This window comes from Cololabis saira, chromosome 19, assembly GCF_033807715.1.
Source record: "Cololabis saira isolate AMF1-May2022 chromosome 19, fColSai1.1, whole genome shotgun sequence".
Lineage (NCBI taxonomy): Eukaryota > Metazoa > Chordata > Actinopteri > Beloniformes > Belonidae > Cololabis > Cololabis saira.
Window position 1 is genome coordinate 8,879,584 of NC_084605.1, and position 23,099 is coordinate 8,902,682.

The 23,099-nt window shown below is 41.0% G+C and overlaps 1 protein-coding gene across 1 annotated transcript in view; it reads left to right on the plus strand.

Moving 5' to 3' along the window:
• Nucleotides 1-21,655: 21,655 nt before the first annotated feature.
• waplb (WAPL cohesin release factor b) overlaps nt 21,656-23,099 on the plus strand; it is a 50,785-nt gene continuing 49,341 nt past the window's right edge. Inside the window, exon 1 of the mRNA XM_061707653.1 lies at nt 21,656-21,901. The gene's annotated coding sequence lies outside the window, so the exon portion shown is untranslated. The remainder of the gene's footprint in view (nt 21,902-23,099) is intronic.

Here is a 23,099-nt window from a genome sequence, read left to right on the forward strand (position 1 = left end):
TCGACGCAGAGCCTACGCCGTAGGGTACGGCGTAGGGTACGCGGCGACGCGCACCGTAGGCTCTGCGTTGGTGTAACGCGGAACCATAAATCAGCCTTAAGGCGAGGACAGCCCACACCTCTTCCGGTTTGGCACCTTGGAAATAAGAGACCGGCGTTTCTTCCGCATTCACTTCAAAGTAAAACGCATTAGTTGCGTTCAGGGACGCTTGGAAACTTTCTGTTTTCAATCAATCAATTAATTAATCAAAACGTATTTATAAGGCGCTTTCCATACATATACACTCTACCTGCTTTTTGCACTGTTTCTACTGTATATACTGCTCATATTTCTGTAATTATACATATTTTATAAATATTTTTACTTTTTAATCTCTTTTACCCCTCCCCTGCATGTGTGTGCTAAGTGTACTGCTGCCAAAAAAATAAGTTTCCCCACTGAGGGAACAAATAAAGGATTATCTTATCTTATCTTATCTTATCTTATCTTATCTTATCTTATCTTATCTTATCTATACGTAGCAAAAAGTGCTTTACATGTTTAAAAATTGTACTATTTATTTTTATTTTTTTAAAGAAAAGGAAAATAAGTAACAATAATTTTTTTTCCCCATCTCTCTCTTTTTTTCCTTCCTTTTCTTCCCTTTTTTCTCTTTAATTCTCTCTCTAATTGAATGTAATGTCTGCGTGTGTGTGTGTGTGTGTGTGTGTGTGTGTGTGTGTGTGTGTGTGTGTGTGTGTGTGTGTGTGTGCATGTGCGTGTGCGTGTGTGTGTGTGTTAATTAATTTGTTTGGTTCTCAAAAAAAATAGATTAAAAGAAAATTGAAATAGGGGGATTGGTTCTCAGGAAAAACATAATTGGAAATTCAAAATAAATAAATAAAAATGAAGACGGATGACAAATGTGTGTAGAAAGTTGATGAGTGGCGACCAGATGGAGACGATTCTATTGCTGAGTGTTGGGTGTGATAATTGTAAATTGTACAATTTAGAAAGTTAAAACCGGGCCCAAACCCCCCTACACTCTTCAGACAAACCCCACTCCCCCACATACACACAGCAGACACATCATAATAATTAAAACGTAGAGTAGCTGATGTCCTCTAACATCGACAACTGAGGAGAAACCAAGCATCAACATCCAGAAAAAATAAACGCAGTTCACCCACTGACCACAAGGGGTTGGCTCCAAAATGGGGTTAATCTCCATTGACCTCCACGTATAACTCGGCCACCGTTTTGTAGTGTCACGATATGTAGCGAGAAAAGCTGTAAATGTATCCCAGGTTGCACTATAAAGAGCTGTGTACGACTGATGGATTTTCTTCAGGTTGGCTGTGAGGCCCGTTTGTGTGAATGTCTGGTGGTAGCCACGTTGGCAACCCCAGTTAACGGGCGTTGAGCTGGTTGAGCCGCCTGCAGTCCACAACAATGAAAACCCAAGATTACTGAGCAGCTCCAGTCTTTTTTTATTTTTTTTTTATGTATTTATTAGATTTTTGTTTGCAGTTTCCAACAAGTCAAACATCAGTCACTGTTACAGGCAACAAAGCAAACTTTTTCTCCCCGTTCTCCCTCCCATCCCCTTGTCCCCTAGAAAGAATAAGAAAAATGGGTTGGAATAATAATAATTTTTAAAAAAAAGAGCAAAAGAGGGAAAAACATTAATAGATATATTATTGATTAAGAAACACTTAAACATAGATATCCATTAAATAAGTACAGGTGATAGCAATAGAACCCTGTATGTGATATACAGTATACGCATGTCCGTGTGAATACAGACATACATACAAATACATGCATACAAATACTGAGATCAATTATGACATTGATGTATTTCAAGAAAATGTTCAGGCCATTATATCACCCCACATGGATATTCTACTCCCTTTGAGCCTCCTCCTGCTGAAGTAAGTTACCAAGCAGCTCCAGTCTTATTTCTGAGAAGAAAGAAACAACGTTCTCTCCCAGAACTTCATCGTCTCGTCTCCTCGGCTCCTGGACAGTTGTTCAAAGACGAAGGGATTTTATTGTGAAGGCGCGTACATTCGGGTCCCAGTCTTCCAGTCATCAACTTGTCACTGCAGGTTTTCAATCAGGCCCTGCAGCTCATGGCTCCTCCACCTCACTCTGTGCAAGGAACAGTGGGGAACGAAGTCTCACAGAAGGAAAAAGTGAGACTCATCACTTCAGCTGAAGCTGGTCAGAGTCAGTAGCTTACGGATCCACAATCCAAGTAATGAAATCTGTTTGGACGGGTGGTTTAGAGCTACTTTGATTGATAATGGACCCTAAAATATTCAGTGTTTGCTGTTCAGAAGAAGCATCTTGTAGATGTGATCCAGAGACACTAGAACAGGGGTCGGCAACCCAAAATGTTGAAAGAGCCATATTGAACCAAAAACACAAAAAACAAATATGTCTGGAGCCGCAAAAAATGAAAAGTCTTGTATGTATCAGCCTTAGAATTAAGGCAACATATGCTGCATGTATCTATATTAGCTATAAATGGGGGAAGATTTTTTCATTATGCACTTTGAGAAAAAAGTCGAAATGTCGAGATTAATGTTGAAGTACAATCTTGAGAAAAAAGTCGAAATGTTGAGGAAAAAGTCAAAATTTAGAGAAAAAAGTCGAAATGTCGAGATTAAAAAGGAAAGGCAAAAGGAAGAAAAAAAGAAAAAAAAGGAAAAAAAGAAGAAAAAAAGAGAAAAAAAGGAAAAAAAGAGAAAAAAAGAAAAAAGAAGAAAAGAAGAAAAAAAGGGAAAAAAAAGGTCAAACATTTTTGAAAAGCTCCAAGACGACATGTAGAGAAAAAAGTCAAAATTTAGAGAAAAAAGTCGAAATGTCGAGATTAAAAAGGAGAGGCAAAAGGAAGAAAAAAAGAAGAAAAAAAAAGGAAAAAAAGAAGAAAAAAAGAGAAAAAAAGGAAAAAAAAGAAAAAAAAAGAAAAAAGAAGAAAAGAAGAAAAAGAGAAAAAAAAAGGTCAAACATTTTTGAAAAGTTCCAGGAGCCACTAGGGCGGCGCTAAAGAGCCGCATGCGGCTCTAGAGCTGCGGGTTGCCGACCCCTGCACTAGAAGATCTGGAAGCTGCAGCAGGAGCTTCAACTAGCTGGTGACTTTGGGGGGGTTCACTTACTTCTCCCTCTGGCGCTGTGAATATTCAGTAAAGAAAGGAGATGAAACAAATGTGTTTGGTGGGATTTAAGGTGTCGGCTTTGTCTGTTGTTGTGACCCGATTGCAGATCAGCTGATCTTTGATTGTTGATATCTCATTCAACAGTTCAAATACAAAAAAACAAGACAAAATAAAGGGATTGAATTAAAAACATGGATTTCTACCTTTCACCACAGTCTTCATGGGTCTGGTACTTTTAAAGGTTTCACTTGATTGTGCTCCTGTAAATCTGCACACACACACACACACACACACACACACACACACACACACACACACACACACACACACACACACACACACACACCTAACGTCAGTGGGAAGTCCCCTTTAGTGTAGAAACGTTAAACCAGATGCTATTTCCTTCTCTCTATATTTTCTGTTCAGTTCGAATAGTTGAGTGGTGTGTGTGTGTGTGTGTGTGCGTGCGTGCGTGCGTGCGTGCGTGCGTGCGTGCGTGCGTGCGTGCGTGCGCTACATTGCCTGAAGCCATTTCAGTGGAGCAACATTTCCTTGTAGCAGCATCAACTCGTTATGTTGATGATGATGAAGAGTAAAAACCAAGACAGAGCAAAAGAAATGGACGTGTTGCATTCAAGGACGACCGTTTCTTTTTGTGTTCAGGTGTCTGAATGTGACCACGTCTCAACGTTGTGCCAGTTCAGTCCGAAACACTTTCAGTTCTTCTGATTTATTCAGCTCATCTAAAAGAAAAACATTCAAAGCTCATTGGCAACAACAGCTCGATACATTTCAAGATGTTTACATGTTCAAACGGGCTGTTGGTCCAAGTATTTCACAAACTGCTCTGGGACTTCAGCCGGAGGTTTCAATACAAGGTTTGATCTTCTTTAACACATTTCACCTTCCTTGGACTGGTAGAAGGTATATAAAGATTTGGACCAGTCCTCTGTGACATCACCAGTAAAAATAAATACTCAGATTACTCTGTGAGGTGTATCAATGATGGATATGAGACAACAGACTGAGTCGACCCTTCAGACCAGATCAGGATCTCCTCCTACAGGAGACCATTCAGACCTCTCCAGGAAATCTCCAGGAAATCCTTTAGACCTCTACGGGAGATCCTTCCAATGACCCAACCAATGACCCACTACTCCCTATTTACCTTTTAAGGAGCTTTTTTTTTTCTTAATATTTTTATCCCACTTTTTTTCCCCATTTTATCACCCAGTGCTCCTACCTAAGTCAGTCCTGGGCATTGCTCCCTCTACCAACCCCAGGAGGTCCTGCACTGAGCTCAGGTCTCCTCTACTTGAGGGAGGGAGCTTTATGTGAGGGACAGTGGCGTGATAAAATGTGAAAATCTTCCGTGGGTTTCTGAAGGGTACCGGTTTTTCCTTTTACTGCTCTGCGCCATGTTATAGATGGGTCAGATGAAACCAGCTGGAACCCATCCACCTTATTTTAGTCCCATTTTGTTATTTTAACGTGGGTGGCTTAGTTTATGTTTATGTTACTTTACATTTGTTTTGTTTATTTTTTTGTTTAAAAGGATCCCCATTAGTCTTCACCATGGGAAGACTATTCTTCCTGGGGTCCACACATAGACATACAAAAGATAATAATAATAATAATAATAATAATAATAATAATAATAATAATAATAATAATAATAATAATAATAATAATAATAATAATAATAATAATAATAATAATAACAACACAACAATAATAATAATAAAGGGTGAAAAACCTTCACTACAATTCCTGAAATAATAAATTGAACCAAAGAACCAAAGTAAAAGATTAAGTAACCCACCATCCACATCTTAAGTAGCAATATTTGCTACTATCACCAGATCTGTTCCACTTATGAACAAGATAGTTTGCAACGACTTTATAATATACCCATCCCTCTATTTATAGAAGTATAAATATATATTACATATCATAATATACTCATGCATTATAATATACTCATACTTCTAAACTATATATACACTCATAGCCTACAGTGATTTTGAATATATTTACTATTAAATTTATAATATATATAATATACATACAATTTGCACAATAATCACAATATAAACCTAGGACCGATCAAGACTTCCTTCTGAACCACAGCCTGCTTCAGTCTCCTTTTAAAGGAGTTCTGACCAAATTTGTCCAAACAATCTCATTTTAAGAACTGCAACTGAAACAACATCTGAAACAACCTCTTCTAGATCAGAAACCAGGACTAGCGGGGCTCTGCTGGGTCCTGCGGCCGGTCGGTCTACCACTAGCGCCCCTTAGACCCCCACGGGGCATCAGGCATGAGACCCCGCTGGTGGTTAACCTCTGAGCCCCCGCCACGACCACACTGGGACCCCTAAAAATCCCTCCAAACTACTCCATTGTCCTGCTGAAGAAGATCAAACTAAACTGTATTAATCCCAGATGGAAAATCTGGTAAGGGTATTTTAGGGTAACACCCTAAAATAAATGCACACATGTAAATCAAAAATGAAAATACAGGAAAAGTAAATACAGTGGAACATAAGAAATGAGCATAACAGGGTAATAAATTAAAATAAACACAATGATTGTAACTCTGGAATATCCAACTGCATTGTTTTTAAAGTTTTAATAGATTCCTAAAAGTCTCCCTTTGTCCCACCAAATGTCCTGATTGTCATTTGCCACACATTTTAACTATTCCTGTCCCTTGTCCCCAGAGGTGTCAAGTAACGAAGTACAAATACTTTGTTACCTTACAGAAATTTTGGTTATCTATACTTCACTGGAGTAATTATTTTTCAGATGACTTTTTACTTTTACTCCTTACATTTTCACGCAATTATCTCTACTTTTTACTCCATTTTAAAAACAGCCTTTTTTACTCTATTTCATTTCAGCGTTTAAAAAAAAACTATCCAGTTAAATTGCTCCATCCGGATAGAGTGAATTTGGTTGTGGTTGTTTCAGATGTTCTTGTCCAGTTTTGTTCTTACATCCGTTCCCTCAGATTCCTGCAACTAAACTTGGATGTACATTCCAATAAAGGTTAGGATAAATGATAACATGCCTCTGAAGTTTGACTTTTTGCACCATTACAATACTTATAGGCAACTAGTCATCATATCTCCTGCTCTCTGAAACACATGTTAATGCTCAATAGTACACATATATGGTTCTTTAATATATTTGCATTATACTAAGATGCATTCACTTTCAATGGCTTTTGTCCTTAATGGCTTTTTCCCCCTTACATTACTTTTACTTTTATACTTTAAGTAGTTTTGAAACCAGTACTTTTATACTTTTACTTGAGTAAAAAACTTGAGTTGATGCTTCAACTTCTACAGGAGTATTTTTAATTCTCTAGTATCTATACTTCTACCTGAGTAATGAATGTGAATACTTTTGACACTTCTGCTTGTCCCAAACTTAGGAGCAAGACAGGCGGAACAAATAGCAACCAATATGAGGCCAAATGCATCACCACAGAATGTTTGTGGTTTGCACTTGACCTTGGGGCATTAAGGTTCATTTGGGGACGCAGGAGTGGGACAAATGTGAATTAAGTACAAAAAAAAAAATCGACTTCATGCCTCTGGACGTTTGAGACTTTAAGTACATAATTGTACGTTTTGTCAGAATCTTAAATGACCTCTGTGTTCAGCTGATGTGTGATTGTCACAAGCTTCACCCTCACCGACCCACAGCCGCTCACGCCTGTCGGGACAATTAACTCAACAAAACATATTCTCTTTGAAACATGAAAGGTTTTACTGTGATTACTATTTTTTCACAACTCAGAAGTTAATAAAGTAGGCTACCAAGTGCTAACTTCCAAAGATGATGACAGCTAAATGATCCACTAAATGATCCGGGCATGTAGAGGTGCAGTAACCCGCTGCGGCCACCAGAGGGACCCCAAGGTGCAGCATCTGGGGCGGAATAAAGTGAAGTGGCTACACTTCATTAAGAAACTTTTGGTACTTTAATGAGAAATTACGTTTCAGATACAGTATGCAGTATCTGTGGTGTCATCTGAAAAGGTTTTGTCTTTTTTTTAAATCACAAATCCAACAGTTAATGAAGCCACAATACCTGAACTCTCTCACCCCAGTTTGGGAGTTTTAAAGGTAAATTTTCTGAGTTTTGCTTTCCAAAATGTCACACAGCTAGGTTAATTTTGAAGTCTGAATTTGTGAAGTGCGATAGATCATCTTACAGAATTTATCTAATAAATCACGCCGTCATTTCACGAATGTCACCACACAGCATCTTACACGGGGCCCCAGAACGATGTTTTCTGGCTCCAACGGTTCGGTCACAAACACTCACACCTGCTTCTCTTCATTTGTTTTCCATTTTGGTTTGTTGAATTTGCAACTCTTGCAACTTCTCCATTTTCTTGCGCTTGCTCCAAATGTGAGCTCTGAACACCCCGACAGAGTTGGAGCACGGAGAAGTGAAAACAGCGAGAGATAAACTGACAAGCAGATGGGGCTCCTCCTTCACATCGGGCAGTTTTTGGAGGTTTCCAGTTGGAAGTACAAACAAGCCGAGGCCCCTGTCCTCTCTGAACCTCGTCTCCAAAAAGCTGATTGTTGAGAAAAGTCCTGCGGCTTCACTCCACTTTGTCTTTGGCAGGGTCGCTCCTGCTATCTGCTGAATGTCAAAGGCCTAATTGTTTTTACAGCGGTCTCTGCCAGCGCTGACGGCAGCCACTGGGCCAGCTCTTTCTTCAGAGCTGCGTGGGGCCCGAACACTGGAGGTGCCTCCACAAAGCTCTGCCAGGTTCTCAACAACCAGCTTCTCCTCGCTGAGCTCTTGGCACCCTCGCGAGGAGCTCAGATCTGGTCCTCATTGTGAGGGAGTGGACCCCCCCCATGGTACGGCAGTGCTGGTGTGACGGCTGGCAGGAAGGCCGATGCTGCCACCGGGGACCTGAGCCAGGCTTAGCGCTCCGCAGGCCCTCGGGGATGGACGTCTGAGGTTTGAATAGGTGGGGCTTGCTGCCAGGATGACCTGACTGCCCTGAAGAATCACACAGCCGTGGCAACATGTTGCTCTATGGCAAGCCGTCAGAGTCAGAAAAGGCCACTTTGATATATAACGTGTTTTGTGAGGAAACAGTATTAGAACCCAAAAATCGTATAAGATATAACAAAAATGCAATCTGGGGCAACACATACCCAACTAATATGAATCCTTTATTTTTATTACTGAAAAGAGCACTTTGAGTTATTTACAATACGCATTACAGAGAACACACCGACAGATTATTTTTTTAATCAAGATTACTGAAACTTGATGATTTGGTTAAGTTACAGACACTCACAATCATGTACACAGCTAAATGTAAAGCATTACCAGAAAACTTACAATACATGTTTACTTTCAGTTCAAATAATGAAGATAGTCATAGAAAATTTAATTTTAAACATTTATTTGCCCGAACAACTTTAAAGCAGATGAGTGTTTCAATTGTTGGAATTAAGTTATGGAATTCATTACATTATGATTTAAAGGGCTGTATAAACATATTTCAGTTTAAAAAGAAATTTAAAGAGAAAAAAATAGCAATGTATGGATGAAATAGTCAAAATTTATAAAATATGCGTATGGAGACAGACAATCTATCTTTGATTTTTTTGTTTTTCTTTCCTTGTGATATTAACTAAGTAATTGTGCAGACCATCTGTTATTATTGTTCAATTTTGTTTTGAGGGAGGGGCAGGTATAATACGATTTTATTCTTCCTGCTCCTTTCTGGTTATGGAATATACTTTTGATTGTGTTGTCATTTTACTTGTTTGTTTCTTTTGTTTGCATATTTCCATGATCGGAATAAATAAAAATGAATTGAAATGAAATGAAATGAAATGAAAATAAGGGTGCTTTCACACCTGTACCGTTTCAAGCAGTTGTTCCGGAACAGGGAACGTTTCCCCCTCAAGATCGGAACGTTTTGGTATATGTGAACACAGCAATCGCGCTCTGAAACGGTACAAAACAAGCGTTCCGAGATCGCCTAGGAGAGGTGGTCTCGGCCCGATTCCAATCGAGACCTGAAACGGTTCATTTTTTTTATTTGGAGTGAGAACATGATCCACACAGCAACCGATACAACTCCATTCATTCATTGTGTGTGTGCTGCCGCAGCGCAAGGAGAGGAGTCGGTCCAGCCTCCACCAACTCCTTTCCTATTGGACGTGCGAGATGTCTTCCCAGCACGGCACAAATTAAACTTTGTTTGAAATTAAACAATGTTCAATTCGGGCAGGGTTTGCGCAGCCCAAACCCGGCTGCAGCAGGCGGCCTCTCGTCCGCTGCCGGGCTCCGCTCTGCGCCGGTAGCACATAAATGAATGGGTAAAGCCTGATTTATGGTTCCGCGTTAAATCGATGCAGAGCCTACGCCGTACTCTATACCGTAGGCTCTGCGTTGGTGTAACGCGGAACCATAAATCAGCCAAAGCCAACGGCTGCTGTCTGCGCTGCGCTGAAAGGGGCGTGTCGTTTATCCCGGGGTGCGGAAGAGGAAACTCCTTCCGCGTTCATTTGACCAATCAGAGAGCAGCTGGTTCGCGCATGGAATTTGTTAACAGCTTTGAAACGGTACAGACGTTTGCCTTGTGAACACAAACCCCACGAACGAGAAACGGAACAACTGTATCGATTCAGCCCCTGAATCGGAACAAAACAAACGGGCCACAGGTGTGAAAGCACCCTAATAATCCACTAAAGTAATACAAAGGAACTGGCTCAGGAATCCCCCCCCCCCCCCCTAGGCGTGAATCTAAAAAAATTCTTACAGTACTGTCCTTTATTTCATTTTTTGCTCGGCCCTCTCCTTTTCTCTTCTATCATTCCTCTCTCGACTTTCTAAAGCCTAGTTTCAGGTTGATTTCCACACATTTGTCCGTGCAAAATGCTGTTTCCGTCACTACCCTACATACCACCGTGGGTCTTTTGCATTCATGCAGTTGCTAAGCAACCCATCCACCACGGGGCAGTGACAGGGCAAATACTTACTCAAATACTCACAGTAGCAACAGACAATAACAACAACATGTGCAATATCTTTCTACCTAATACACATCCTACCTGCTTTTTTTTTTGCACTTCACTACTTTTATTTTCATTCCACTGTATATACTGTTTATATTTTGTAATTATATATTTTTTACTTTTTTTTCCTTTCGCTGCATGTGTGTGTTGTGTGTACTGCTGCTGCACAAAACCAATTTCCCCACTGAGGGATGAATAAAGGACAATCTAATCCAATCTAATCTAATTTTACAGTAAATCAGAGTTGGAGGAAACAAAAACAGCGGCGCAAACAAACCACCAAACCAAAGTGGATATATAAACAGAGTTTTCAGTTTGCTCAAGCTTGAACTTGACAATGAATGTGAATTTTAGTCATTTGTTTTTGTTGTTTTCTCGTGTTTGGTCAATGATGTGGTCAACACTGCCCCTATGGCTTCTAGTGGTATTGCTCTGATTGGTTCGTATTCGTAAGCACCAGGATGACGTGCACCCGTTTACGCTTCTGTTCTGGATGATGGAAATAAAAGGCCCTTTAGTGTCTCCTGCCTTCATGTTCACCATCGTTGCTGCTTCAGTTGTCTCTTTTGTTTTCACTGTTTTTGTCCTGTGTCAAATTATTGACGGTAATGATTGTATGTGAGATGCCTTCTACTGCAAAACAAATCTACCTACGGGTATTAATAAAGTTAACTTGAACTTGAACTCTGATGTGTCACATGGTGCCGTTAAGTGATACGCAATTCCTAAAAGCAACGATTGAGATGGGAGTCCGATGTAACTGTGGTTGTTTTTCTTTTTCTTGCCATTGACAGAGACAGGAGACCGCGAAAGCAATACCTCCAGAAACTGTTAAAATATGCCTTTGAATGTAATTATAACTGATATTTTTGTATGGAAACACAATTCTTAAAGGGGACCTATGAAAAACATGTTTTTTTGTTGCTTTAACATATATAAAGTGGTCTTCCCTCAGCCTGCCAACTCAGAGAAGGAGGAAAGCAACCAAATTCTGCAGTGTCTGTACAGTCGCCTGGATGAGCCATCCAGTGTGATATGGCTTCTACGAACCGTTCAGATTCTGCTCCCGTTGTTACGTAACCAAAATGCAATTTGCATATGTTGGCCTCCGATGTGTGAAACCACGCCCACAACTAACTCCGCCGGCCGGAGCTTCCGCCATTTTTTCGTAGCGGTGTATCGCGTCATTCAGGCAGCCAATCAGCACAGACCCTCATTATCATAGCCCCGCCCACTCAGAATCCCGCATGGATAATGAGGTTAGAGAATGGGATGATAAAGTCATGGCTCAGAGGCTGAATTTCCAATTTATTTACCAAAAACAATCAAAAGCTTGTTTTTAAGACATTCAAGGCCTGTTTAAAATAGGTATTATGGCCCTTTTGCACTAGTCCCACCTCAGCTCGGTTCTACTCGCCACGGCCCCGTCTTGCGCTTTTGCACTACGGGCCGAGGCGGGTAGAACAGATACTTTTTCTGTAACCATTCTGGCGAGGTTCTAACCGGGCTGAGCCAGGACTATTTCTGACGTCACCACCCTCCGTGCCACTGATTGGTCGGGGGGCGGGGCCGTCAGACGTTTGAATCAGGAAGCGGCCGTCAGCGTGAGAGTGACTCGCGCCGATTTTATTATAAAGCGCAAAACGTTTGTTTGGTGATCCAACTCTGAGGTACAGATGTTCATAAACCTGGTGGCTGACGAGAGAATTAAAAAAGGGATGTAGACGGGCTGTTTTACTCTCAGCTGCTCGCGGCTCCAGCTGATTTCTGATCAGCGCCGACATGAACAAAGCGGTTGCGCAATCGAGTACGTCACAGCAGCTTCACCCCAACCTGCCCACTTCTCCCCTGGCTGTGGAAAAACAAACGGGGACAAAACGGGTAGAGGCGGGTAGAGGCGTGACGAGCCGAGTCGGGCTCAGTAAGTACTAGTGCAAAAGGGCCATTAGATGCCATAATAGTTCCCCTTTAAGTTTGAGTCCTACCAGGTTGTGGAGCCGGGCTACAGGACAATAACCCTCCGCAACGACTCTCTGAAGAGACCGAGATCATTGACTGGGATTTGAAGTTTCACGTTGGTAAGCTTTCTGTCTCATACATACTGCTGAATATTCTAAGATATTACTTATTACAGGTATAACACATCTTCACATGGACCTGATGAGGAAATAACCTGTGGAATAAGGTGTTATCATGATCCAACATGTGAATAAGACGCAAGGGTGGCTTCACATTAAAAAGTTATTTCTTTTTTTTTTATTAAAAAATAAAAATAAAAAAAAAAAACACACAATTACAGTATACAGGGAAATTAATGTAGTTGGGGGAAAAAAAGTATCTAAATATTTATGAATGTGCCTTAAAAAGAGTAGACCCTCAACATTAGCGACGTCCAGATCCAGTCATGTGATCGGAAATCAGGGTGAACACATGATTTCTGAATACAGTAATCTGATCTGGTGGAAATTATCAGAATGTTTTCATTTTTATTTCAGTAAATTACATAATTTTATTAATAATAATAAAAAAAAGATTTCTAACTACGAGAGGAAGATCTGAAGTGACCTCAAGACTCATGGCACTTAAAAGTTTGAATGTTTTGATGAGGTAAGACTTCTTAATAGGACTAGTTGTTAAATATCCTTTAATATTCAGCACATTAGTTGAACGTTGTTGGAGATGTCCGGTACTCTTGGGTGGGATTTGGCAATGATCTCCAGCACTCCACACTAATGGGATTACTGTATTTGTGAAAACACTAGAAAAGACTCAAATAGGTTGGGGTAACTTGTAAACGTGCAAAAGAAATATAAAGACACATTCAGGAATAATATTCTGGTATTTTCTAAGGACACAGAGACCTTCATGGTCCATAAACAAGACCAGGGACCAGCATGTGTTTGGGGTTCTCACAAAAGCATCTTTTGTTTTTTCATGAACATGCGGACCTATACCTGCAGTTCCTGATGAAAAGAAGTGGTTAAATCCAATCAGGACATTTTATAATGCCAGGATTTCCAAAAAATAAAGGCAGAAGGAAAAACAAAGAAAAATCCTACCACTTCATGCAGCTGATGAACGTGAAAGTACATGTCCATCGTTTACTGGCTCTAAAAGATGTTAAACTGTCGTTTGTCGATTCTACTGTAATGGGAGTACTTGAACGCAGCATCCATAAAGACAAGATAAATGAGACGTAACGAAAAGGTAGAAGTGTTACATAAAGAGAGTTCCAGTTTATTTAGCAAAATATAATACACTTGTATAATACATACCTGTCAGGTTTTTGATTTAAATAAGGGACATTTTCCTCCACCTGCTGTTCCACCAGCCCAACCGAGGTTACGACAGACTTACAAGAAACTAAAATATCTACCTGTCAACCACTTACAATCTACAATTATGAGCTCAGAATCTGCTAGTTCTACCTTTGTTGACACTGAGGCCACGTTTACACGTAGCCGGGTATTTACAAAAACGGATATTTTTCCCTCTCCGTTTTCAAAAATATCCTCGTTTACACGGACTCGCATGAAAACGCTGGTAACGTCATGCCAGCCAACCAGAATCCTGGAAAAAACATCAACAAATGACACGTGTAACTTTTTAAGGCTGATTTTTGGTTCCGCGTTACACCATGTCCACACTGCATGCGAGCGAGCGAGCTTTATTTTTTATTTGCACTGTCTACACTGGTTGCGAGCGACGCTGCGCCGTTTTGAGCTGGACTTTTGTTGCACGCCCTGCTTCTATTTTCTTTTCTTCCTGTCGCTCGCTTTGAAAGCCGGTTGAAAGTTGAAAAAAAAGTTGAAAGTGCTGTAGGAAACAGTCATTTCAATACAAGAACCTCAATAAAGTGGCAACTGCTGGAGGGAGATCGCCAAAGAGCTGGAAGGTTCTGATAAAATAATAAGATATAATAAGAATTATCATCTTATCATCTTATCTTAATCTTATTAGGGCTACCTATTTGATCATTTCTCGTGTCCTCTGCTTTTCCCCACATCCCAGTAATGATCTGACATGTTTGCTGCATTTAACACCACGAACACGCCGCTCACTCCAGCTGGTCGCTGTTTGATTGCGTCACCACACGCCGTTATTTTGTTCGTTTTTTTCCCCACTTTGGTCGGACGTTAGACCTGCTTCTATTTTCTTCCTGCCGCCTTGTCTAGGAGTTCTTTTAGGAGTTTCTTTTAAGAGCGCACGGGCGGTTGGTGGGGCGAATAAAAGGCGAGTCTCGGGCGGGTGAATAAAGGCAGATTTATGGTTCCGTGTAAAATCGACGGCGTAGCCTACGGCGCATCGCTGCGTACCCTACGCCGTAGGCTCTGCGTCGATTTAACGCGGGACCATAATTCAGGCTTTACTTCCAAGACGGAACGAGAGTCTGAGAGAATTTAAAACAGGTAAAATAAAATAAAATATTGACGGTGGCCAAACAAATTGTAAACACAGGTCGCACTCATGACGCTGCTGGTGACGTTTCTGTCGCATAATGTGACGTAAATCTCCGTTTTCCTCCGTTTTGTCTGTTTAGACGCAAACGTGAAGACGGAGTTTTTGAAAATCTCCACTTTGGCCGGAGTTTTCAGAAATGATCGTTTTTGGGGGCTTTGACCTCCGTTTACGTGTAAACGAACGGCCAAAACGCATGAAAACGCCTCCGTTTTTGCCCCGTGTAAACGGGGCCTGAGATGTTGTGTACTTCCAAAATGTATGTTTATTCCTATAATAGAGCCTAAATGTAATCACAAAAGGGAATTAAAGCACATTTATTTATTTTAAAATATTTTATATACACATTGATTGTCTTCAAGTGAAACATTTACATTTTCTTTTTATTTGTAATTTTCACTCATGTGGCTCTCTGTTCTTCATGACTGATGACAGATGCATGTCTGGTGCTGTGAGAGACTTTAATATCGCTGTTACACATGTTTCAGGACTCGTAACTTCCCCCATCCACTTACTCTTTATGAAAGTAAATTCGGTTTCCCATTTTTATAGATATTTACACAAAGTCTTTGCTTTTTTAGCAGAAAGGCCTTCTTTCTCGTCTTCTTCTTTCCATCCATCTCTGATTTGTTGTTCCGAGTATGTTCCCGTTGTTGCCACTAACAATTTCATTTAATTATTATTTTATTATTTTTATTATTTTATTTAATTATCATTTAATTTACAATTTATTGTAAATGAGAAACTGTTCTCAACTAACTTACCTGGTTAAATAAAGGTTAAATAAAATAAATAAAATAAAATAACCTTGCGTGAACTGCCACCCAGGCTACAACAAGGAGCAGTTGTCGCGAGACTAGTAAGAATTCAGTTTGGAGAGGCACAATAATGCTTTTTAAAAATTATTATATTATTAAAAAGGGAAATTTAGGAGATAATAAAAAAATTAATTTATTAAAAAAAAAAAATATATATATATATATGGTATAATGATTGTAAAAAAAAAAAAAGGGTTACCACTTCACGGATTTCAACTATCACGTAACCCAGTGTCTCCCAACCTGGGGTCCGGGCCCCCCCTGGGGGGGCGCCAGAGATCTCTGGGGGGGGCGCGAAACTTTGTCTGCTTTGAGGATATGCAGTTGTAAAAATTATATTTGCGCATGTTAAATAAATAAAAAAAATCATAATAACACACCTTATTTTATTTTTTTTATTAACCTTTATTTTACCAGGAAAATCCCTTGAGACTGAATCTCTTTTGCGAGGGAGACCTGGCCAAGAGGCTTAACTGGTGCAACAACAATAAAATCAATTTAACAACAACAACAAAAACAAACGGTGCAAACAACATTACAATACTTTACATTAAAAATAGCAGGTGCACATTTCTGTTAGTTTCTGTTTAAGAAGAACCTTGAATTCACCCAAGGAGATGAGTCCAGAAAGTTGAAGAGAGTTCTGAATGTGGTTCCAGGACCAGGGAGCAGCGTAGGAGAAGGCTGCTTTGCCAAGTTCTGTATTAATCCTAGGGATTTTATACAGCTTCCGTGTGGAAGAGCGGGAGCTGTACACACTATGAGCTGGAGACAACAAGTTGGACAGATATGTGGGGAGTTTATTCAGAATGGCTTTGTAAATAAAAATAATCCAATGGTGTTGTCTCCTCAGGGTCAGTGAGGGCCAGGAAACCAGAGAATAGAGAACACAGTAATGTGTCCTAAACGCTGAGTTAGTAATAAAACGTAAAGCACTGTGAGATACTGTATCAAGGCAATGAAGTTTTGAGGAGGCAGCATGCATATAAATAATGTCCCCGTAGTCCAGAGTGCTTAAAAAAGTTGCCTGTACCAGTTTTTTCTTGGCAACAATGTTAAAACAGGTTTTGTTTCTATAATAAAACCCCAGCAAAGCCCTCAGTTTCTTTAGCAGATGAGACACATGTTCTGAAAATGACAGTTTGTCATCCAACCAGATACCCAGGTATTTATATGATGGTACTCTTTCAATAGTTTCTCCTCCTGTAGTTTGTATTCCAGGATGGATGATGTTGGTTGAACGGGTTCTGGTGAAAGTCATAAATTTGGTCTTTTTGGCGTTGAGGACCAACTTTAGTTCAATCAGTGATGTCTGGAGCTGTTCAAAAGCAGACTGGAGATCATTGATGACTTGGGAAAGAGAGGGGACAATTGAATGAATAACTGTGTCATCTGCGTAAAGATGGATTTTTGCACTGTTCAGATTCCTTCCGATGTCATTAATAAAAACTGTAAATAGGACAGGAGCCAAAACAGAACCTTGAGATTAAAGATTTGTAACGAATCACTTTAATCTTTTGGTGCTAGTACATACGGGTCGGGGGGCCCGGCTGGTCTTAGACACAAGAAGGGGGGGCTCCAAGGAAAAAAGGTTGGGAACCACTGACGTAACCAAAGCAAAAAACGAGGGATTACTGTACTGTATATTTCTATGGGGTGTAAAGTCCTACTCCGCCTCCACGTCGGTGCACCCTGGGAAACGCCAAGTAGGGGACTGCCTGTGAGAGTGATGTATGGTGGGGGTCTCGAACCCCCGAGCCGCCACGGTTGCCAAGAAGGTCTCACAGGAACCCTGAAAACGGTAGGCCAACGGAGTTAAGGTGAAGACATCGGCAGCAGGAATGTCGGAAGGAGACCCTCAGCGGAAGAATCCTTATGGACCAACGGTGAGGTTTCCAAGCTGGTTGGCGGAAGAACCAACTCACATGGTCAACGGCAAGCAGCAACCAGACCAGTTAGAGGTCACTGCGGCGTGGAAGGACCTGACCACCCACCACATTACCTGGTCAAGAGCACATATGACAGAGCACATCACAGATCAAGATATGATGGACAGAAGTGCGCCCCGCAGGTTTCTGGGTACATCTCAAGTTACTGGGGGAGAGGCCGGACCCAATCTGAATACAGCTGCTGAAGATGAAGGTGCTGCACCAAACCCTACCTTAGGAAGTGCAACACCTGATGGTCACAGAGTCGAAAGGAATGGAATCCACCTTCGAACAAGTGCATCATTTGCGACATGGAACATCAGAGGAGCAAATGATGCGAAACTTAAAGTCATCACCAAAGAAATGACCAGGTTGAGCATCAAGATCATGGGAATAGCAGAGCACTGGATGCTAGGACAGGGGAGATTCACCTTGGAAGAAGGATACACCATGCTATATGCAGGAAAAGAAAGTGGGCCCAGAAGGAGAGGAGTAGGATTCATTGTGAACAAAGAAACAGCCAAATCCATCATAGGCTACAACCCCATCAGCCCCAGAGTCATCACCATCCGGCTGAAAGCACAGCCGATCAACCTTACCATCTTTCATGTCTACGCACCAACATCGGACGCATCAGACGAGGACCTGGAAGCTTTCTACAACACAGTACAGGAGGTGCTGGACAAAACACCCCCAAGAGATCTACTTATTCTGATGGGAGACTGGAACGCGAAAGTGGGAAAGACAGAACAGAAAGGTCCACACATAGGCACCCATGGGCTGGGAGAACAGAATCAACGAGGAGAGAAACTGGTAGAGTTCTGCATCAGCAATGACCTCACCATCGGCAACACAATGTTCCCACACCACCCACGAAGACTGTATACATGGAGGAGCCCAGACAAAAGGACAAGAAACCAAATTGATTATATCATGATAAAACGACGATGGAGATCATCCCTCTTAAATGTTAAAACTAGGCCAGACGCGGACTGTGGCAGCGACCATCAATTGCTGCTAGTAAAAGCAAAGATCAAACTGAAAAGCATGAGCAAAAGGGTGAAGGCAACAAGATATGACGTTCAGAACATCCCAGAGGCCTTCACGGTTGAGATCAAGAACAGATTCACCCCACTGCTACTATATGCGGAGGAGGAATGCACACCAGAAGAGCTCTGGTCAAAGACAACAACCATCATGTCAGACACAGCAAAGAAGCACATCCCCAAGAGGAAGATTTTGTAGAAACCATGGCTGAAAAACAAAACCATGGACATAGCAGAGGGAAGACGCGAAGCGAAGAGCAGAGGAGACATGCAGGAATGGGCCAGGCTCAACAAAGAGTTCAGGAAAGGAGCAAACGCAGACAAGAGAGAATACCTCGAAGGGAAATGTCAACATCTAGAGCAGCGCAAAGATAACCCCAAGGAAGTAAGCAAAGTAATAAAAGAAATCACTGGTAAATGGACACCGCAAACAGAAGTTATCAACGACAAAGACGGGAACACTTTGACCGAATCAGACGCCATCATGAAGAGATGGGCAGAGTATTGTAACCAACTCTACCATGAACCACAACAACACCAATGGGAAAACCCCAATGAACATGAGGAAGAGCCAGAACCAACAAGAGAAGAGGTACAGTCAGCTCTGAAGGCAATGCCCAACAACAAAGCACCAGGGACAGATGAAACACCAGCCGAGTTATGGAAAGTGTCAGGAGAAGAAGGCGTCACATTATTATGGAAGATAAGTGTGAAGATATGGAGGACAAAAGAATGGCCCAAAGATTGGTGCAGAGGAATATTCATGCCTATCTTCAAGAAAGGGAATGTGAAGGAATGTGCTAATTACCGAACAATCAACCTTATTGTGCATGCCAGCAAAATACTCCTGAAAATCATCATTGCACGAATACAACTCAAGTATGCATATGAAATCTCTGAAGAACAATCAGGCTTCGTGAAAGGAAAGGGTACAAGAGAACAAGTAATCAACATCCGGATCATCATGGAGAAATGCAAGGAATACAACATCCCCCTATACATGTGTTTCATTGACTATGCAAAAGCATTTGACTGCGTCAGTCACCAACTACTCTGGCAAGATATGTACAAAATGGGCTTTCCAGTACACACGATCAAACTCCTGGAAAACCTATACTCCAACCAGGAGGCCGCAGTCAAGACCAACAGCGGAACATCAGAGTGGTTCTCGATTGAGAGAGGAGTGAGACAAGGCTGTATTGTATCACCAGCTCTATTTAACATCTATTCGGAAAACATCATGAGGGAAGCCACGGAAAACACAAGCACCGGAATAAAGATTGGAGGAAGACTGATTAACAACCTGAGATACGCAGACGACACAACACTGCTATGCGAAAGCAAAAAAGACCTCATGGAACTACTGACCCACGTGCAACATCTGAGCGAAGAAAAAGGGCTACTCCTGAACACGAATAAGACCAAGGTCATGGTGCTGGACAAGAACCGGACAGATTTCAGCAATTTCACGCTCAATGGAGAAGAACTGGAAGAGGTGAAGAGCTTCGTCTATTTAGGATCCACCATCACAACGGAAGCTAACTGCATGGCAGAAATCAGTAGAAGACTGTGCATGGCCCGGAGCACAGTGGAGAAGCTTACACCAATATGGAAGAGCCAAGAATTCAGCAAAAGCCTAAAACTGCGCATAGTCAGGGCCACAGCTTTCGCAGTTGCCACTTATGGCAGTGAATCTTGGTCTTTCTCAAAGAAAGCAACACAGAAAATCGAAGCCTTTGAAATGTGCACATACCGATGCCTGCTGCGTGTGTCATGGAGGGAGCACAAGACCAACGACTGGGTTCTAGAACAACTAAGAACAAACCCAATGCTGATGAAGCAGATAAGGAGGAGAAAGATGAAGCACTTCGGCCACACCATCAGACATGACAGCCTGGAGAAAACCATCATGCAGGGCATCACGGCAGGGAAGAGACCCAGAGGGAGACCGGCAAGAACCTGGGAAGTTGACCTTACCAAATGGACGGGAGAGAGCCTAGGGGCAGTTACAAGAATGGCCGAAAATCGGGATCTGTGGAATGCTACCGTCGATGTCACAGCAGCTCAACCAAGAGCCACCTGACCCAGAGAGAGATATTTCTATATATATATATATATATATTTCCAGGACCATGCATTTCCAGGACCATGCTGATTTTGTTTTATCGTGCTTTTATAGAATCGGTTTTATCTTTCTGTCTTGCTTCATGGTTTGGAAATGCGTCCCTTAAAAACAAAAACTGTTTAAACCAAATTGTGAAATGGTCGAGCAAGTTGATTGGAGAGTCTCAGCTTCAGCCAGAAACCCTGTTTTCTAAACAGTTACAGAGGATAGCTGGCTCCATTTTAAAAGACAACTCCCACCCTCTTAAATGTGAGTTTCAGCTGCTCCATCAGGTCGGAGGTTCATGGTACCTGCTTGTAAAACTAAACGTTACAAAAATAGCTTTGTACCAGCAGCCATCAGTGCCATTAATAAGTGAGGGAACTGCAACATAACTTTGTATTTATGTTTTGTATTGTTTCCTTTATCTTGTTTTTATGAAAAGGCACATTTTTTATCCTTTTGCTTGGTTTTAATATTTAGTGTTTTTTTCTACTGATGTTTTAACTTATCTTGATTCTTATCTTGGGGCCGTCCTTCTTGTTCTTTGTTCTTTTAGCCAAAGCACTGTTGTCACTTTATCTTATCCTGTGTTGTTTGAATGTATGGTTTTAGATTGTATGAGGAGGCACTCACTGTGAACCAAATTTATCCAAGGGTACAATAAATAAATAAATCTATCTATCTATCTATCTATCTATCTATCTATCTATCTATCTATCTATCTATCTATCTATCTATCTATCTATCTATCTATCTATCTATCTATCTATCTATCTATCTATCTATCTATCTATCTATCTATCTATCTATCTATCTATCTATCTATCTATCTATATCCATATTTCTACATTTATTTTTATGAGTAAACATTTTTTATTTTTGATACTTGGGAAAAAAAACATTTTTTAAAAATGTTTCAGGAAATGTTAAGTTTAAAATAATTGCATGTATTAAAATTAAAAAATTAACAAACAGTTTACTAAGTTTGCATAATATGTAAATAAATGTCAATGATTCTCACACTGTCGAAAGTGAACCCCGCTTCAATTGTGCTTTTACTTTGAAGGTCTCTCCTACATCCGGGAAGCTGCTGACTCTCCGCTGCTCCGGAGTCCAATGGAGGGACAATCGAGGGCGAATTAGGTTGAAAAACGAAGCCGATTTCCTCGGAAAGGCTTTCAAACCGCACATTTACCCCGCAGGTCGGATCTGCGGGCCGGTCTGTCGCGTCAAAAGCTCGCTGATCTCCGTTAATAAGCTGCGCTGCTTCTGCGGCCGTTCGGCTCACAAGTGCGTCCTTTACCCCGGACCGGCCCTTCAAAACGCACCAAGTAAGTGCGCTCACCAATCACCCTTAACGTGGCGTTCATAAAAGCCGCTCTGCGTGTGGATGTTTCTGTTTTATCTTCGAGGAAACTCCAGTTTTGTAGTTATTGTTCGCCGTTGGAACCCAATGCTAACGGCTTTAGGTGTCAGAAACTTGAAATAACTAACGACATCCGGGGGATTATTTACTATCCCGGTGCCTGGCTTGGGTTATTTCCCCCCCATCAGTGTGTTTTGTTGTGTTTGTACCCCCAGTTACGGCCAAAAGTCCACATTTGAGCCCCGTTAGCAGTGTGGGGCTAACGTTAGCCTTGTTGTGGTTCTTCTTCGCTGGTTTTGTTCCTCGCCGCGGGGCCTGATGGGTAATTGGAGGCTTTTAAAAGGATGCAACGTGTTTGTTTTGACGTTTAGGGACTTGTGAGGTCCAAACCCTGCAGATCAGACCGGAGGGTTTGGAGATTTCATCATTTAATCAGAGGTGTCAAAAGTATTCACATTCATTACTCAGGTAGAAGTATAGATACTAGAGTTTAAAAATACTCCTGTAGAAGTTGAAGTATCAACTCAAGTTTTTTACTCAAGTAAAAGTATAAAAGTACTGGTTTCAAAATTACTTAAAGTGTAAAAGTAATGTAAGGGGGAAAAAAGCCATTGAAAATGAATGCATCTTAGTATAATGCAAATATATTAAAGAACCATATATGTGTACTATTGAGCATTAACATGTGTTTCAGAGAGCAGGAGATATGATGACTAGTTGCCTATAAGTATTGTAATGGTGCAAAAAGTCAAACTTCAGAAGCATGTTATCATTTATCCTAACCTTTATTGGAATGTACATCCAAGTTTAGTTGCAGGAATCTGAGGGCAACGGATGTAAGAACAAAACTGGACAAGAACATCTGAAACAACCACAACCAAATTCACTCTATCCGGATGGAGCAATTTAACTGGATAGTTTTTTTTAAAGGCCGAAATGAAATAGAGTAACAAGGCTGTTTTTAAAATGTAGGGAGTAAAAGTAAAAAGTCGTCTGAAAAAGAATTACTCCAGTGATAACCAAAATTTCTTCTTAAGTAAGGTAACTAAGTATTTGTACTTCGTTACTTGACACCTCTGCCAGAGGGTTTCGAGATTTCATCATTTAACTGAACATAAAGCTCGTGTCTGTTCAAGTTTCAAGTTCAAGTTTATCTATAAAGC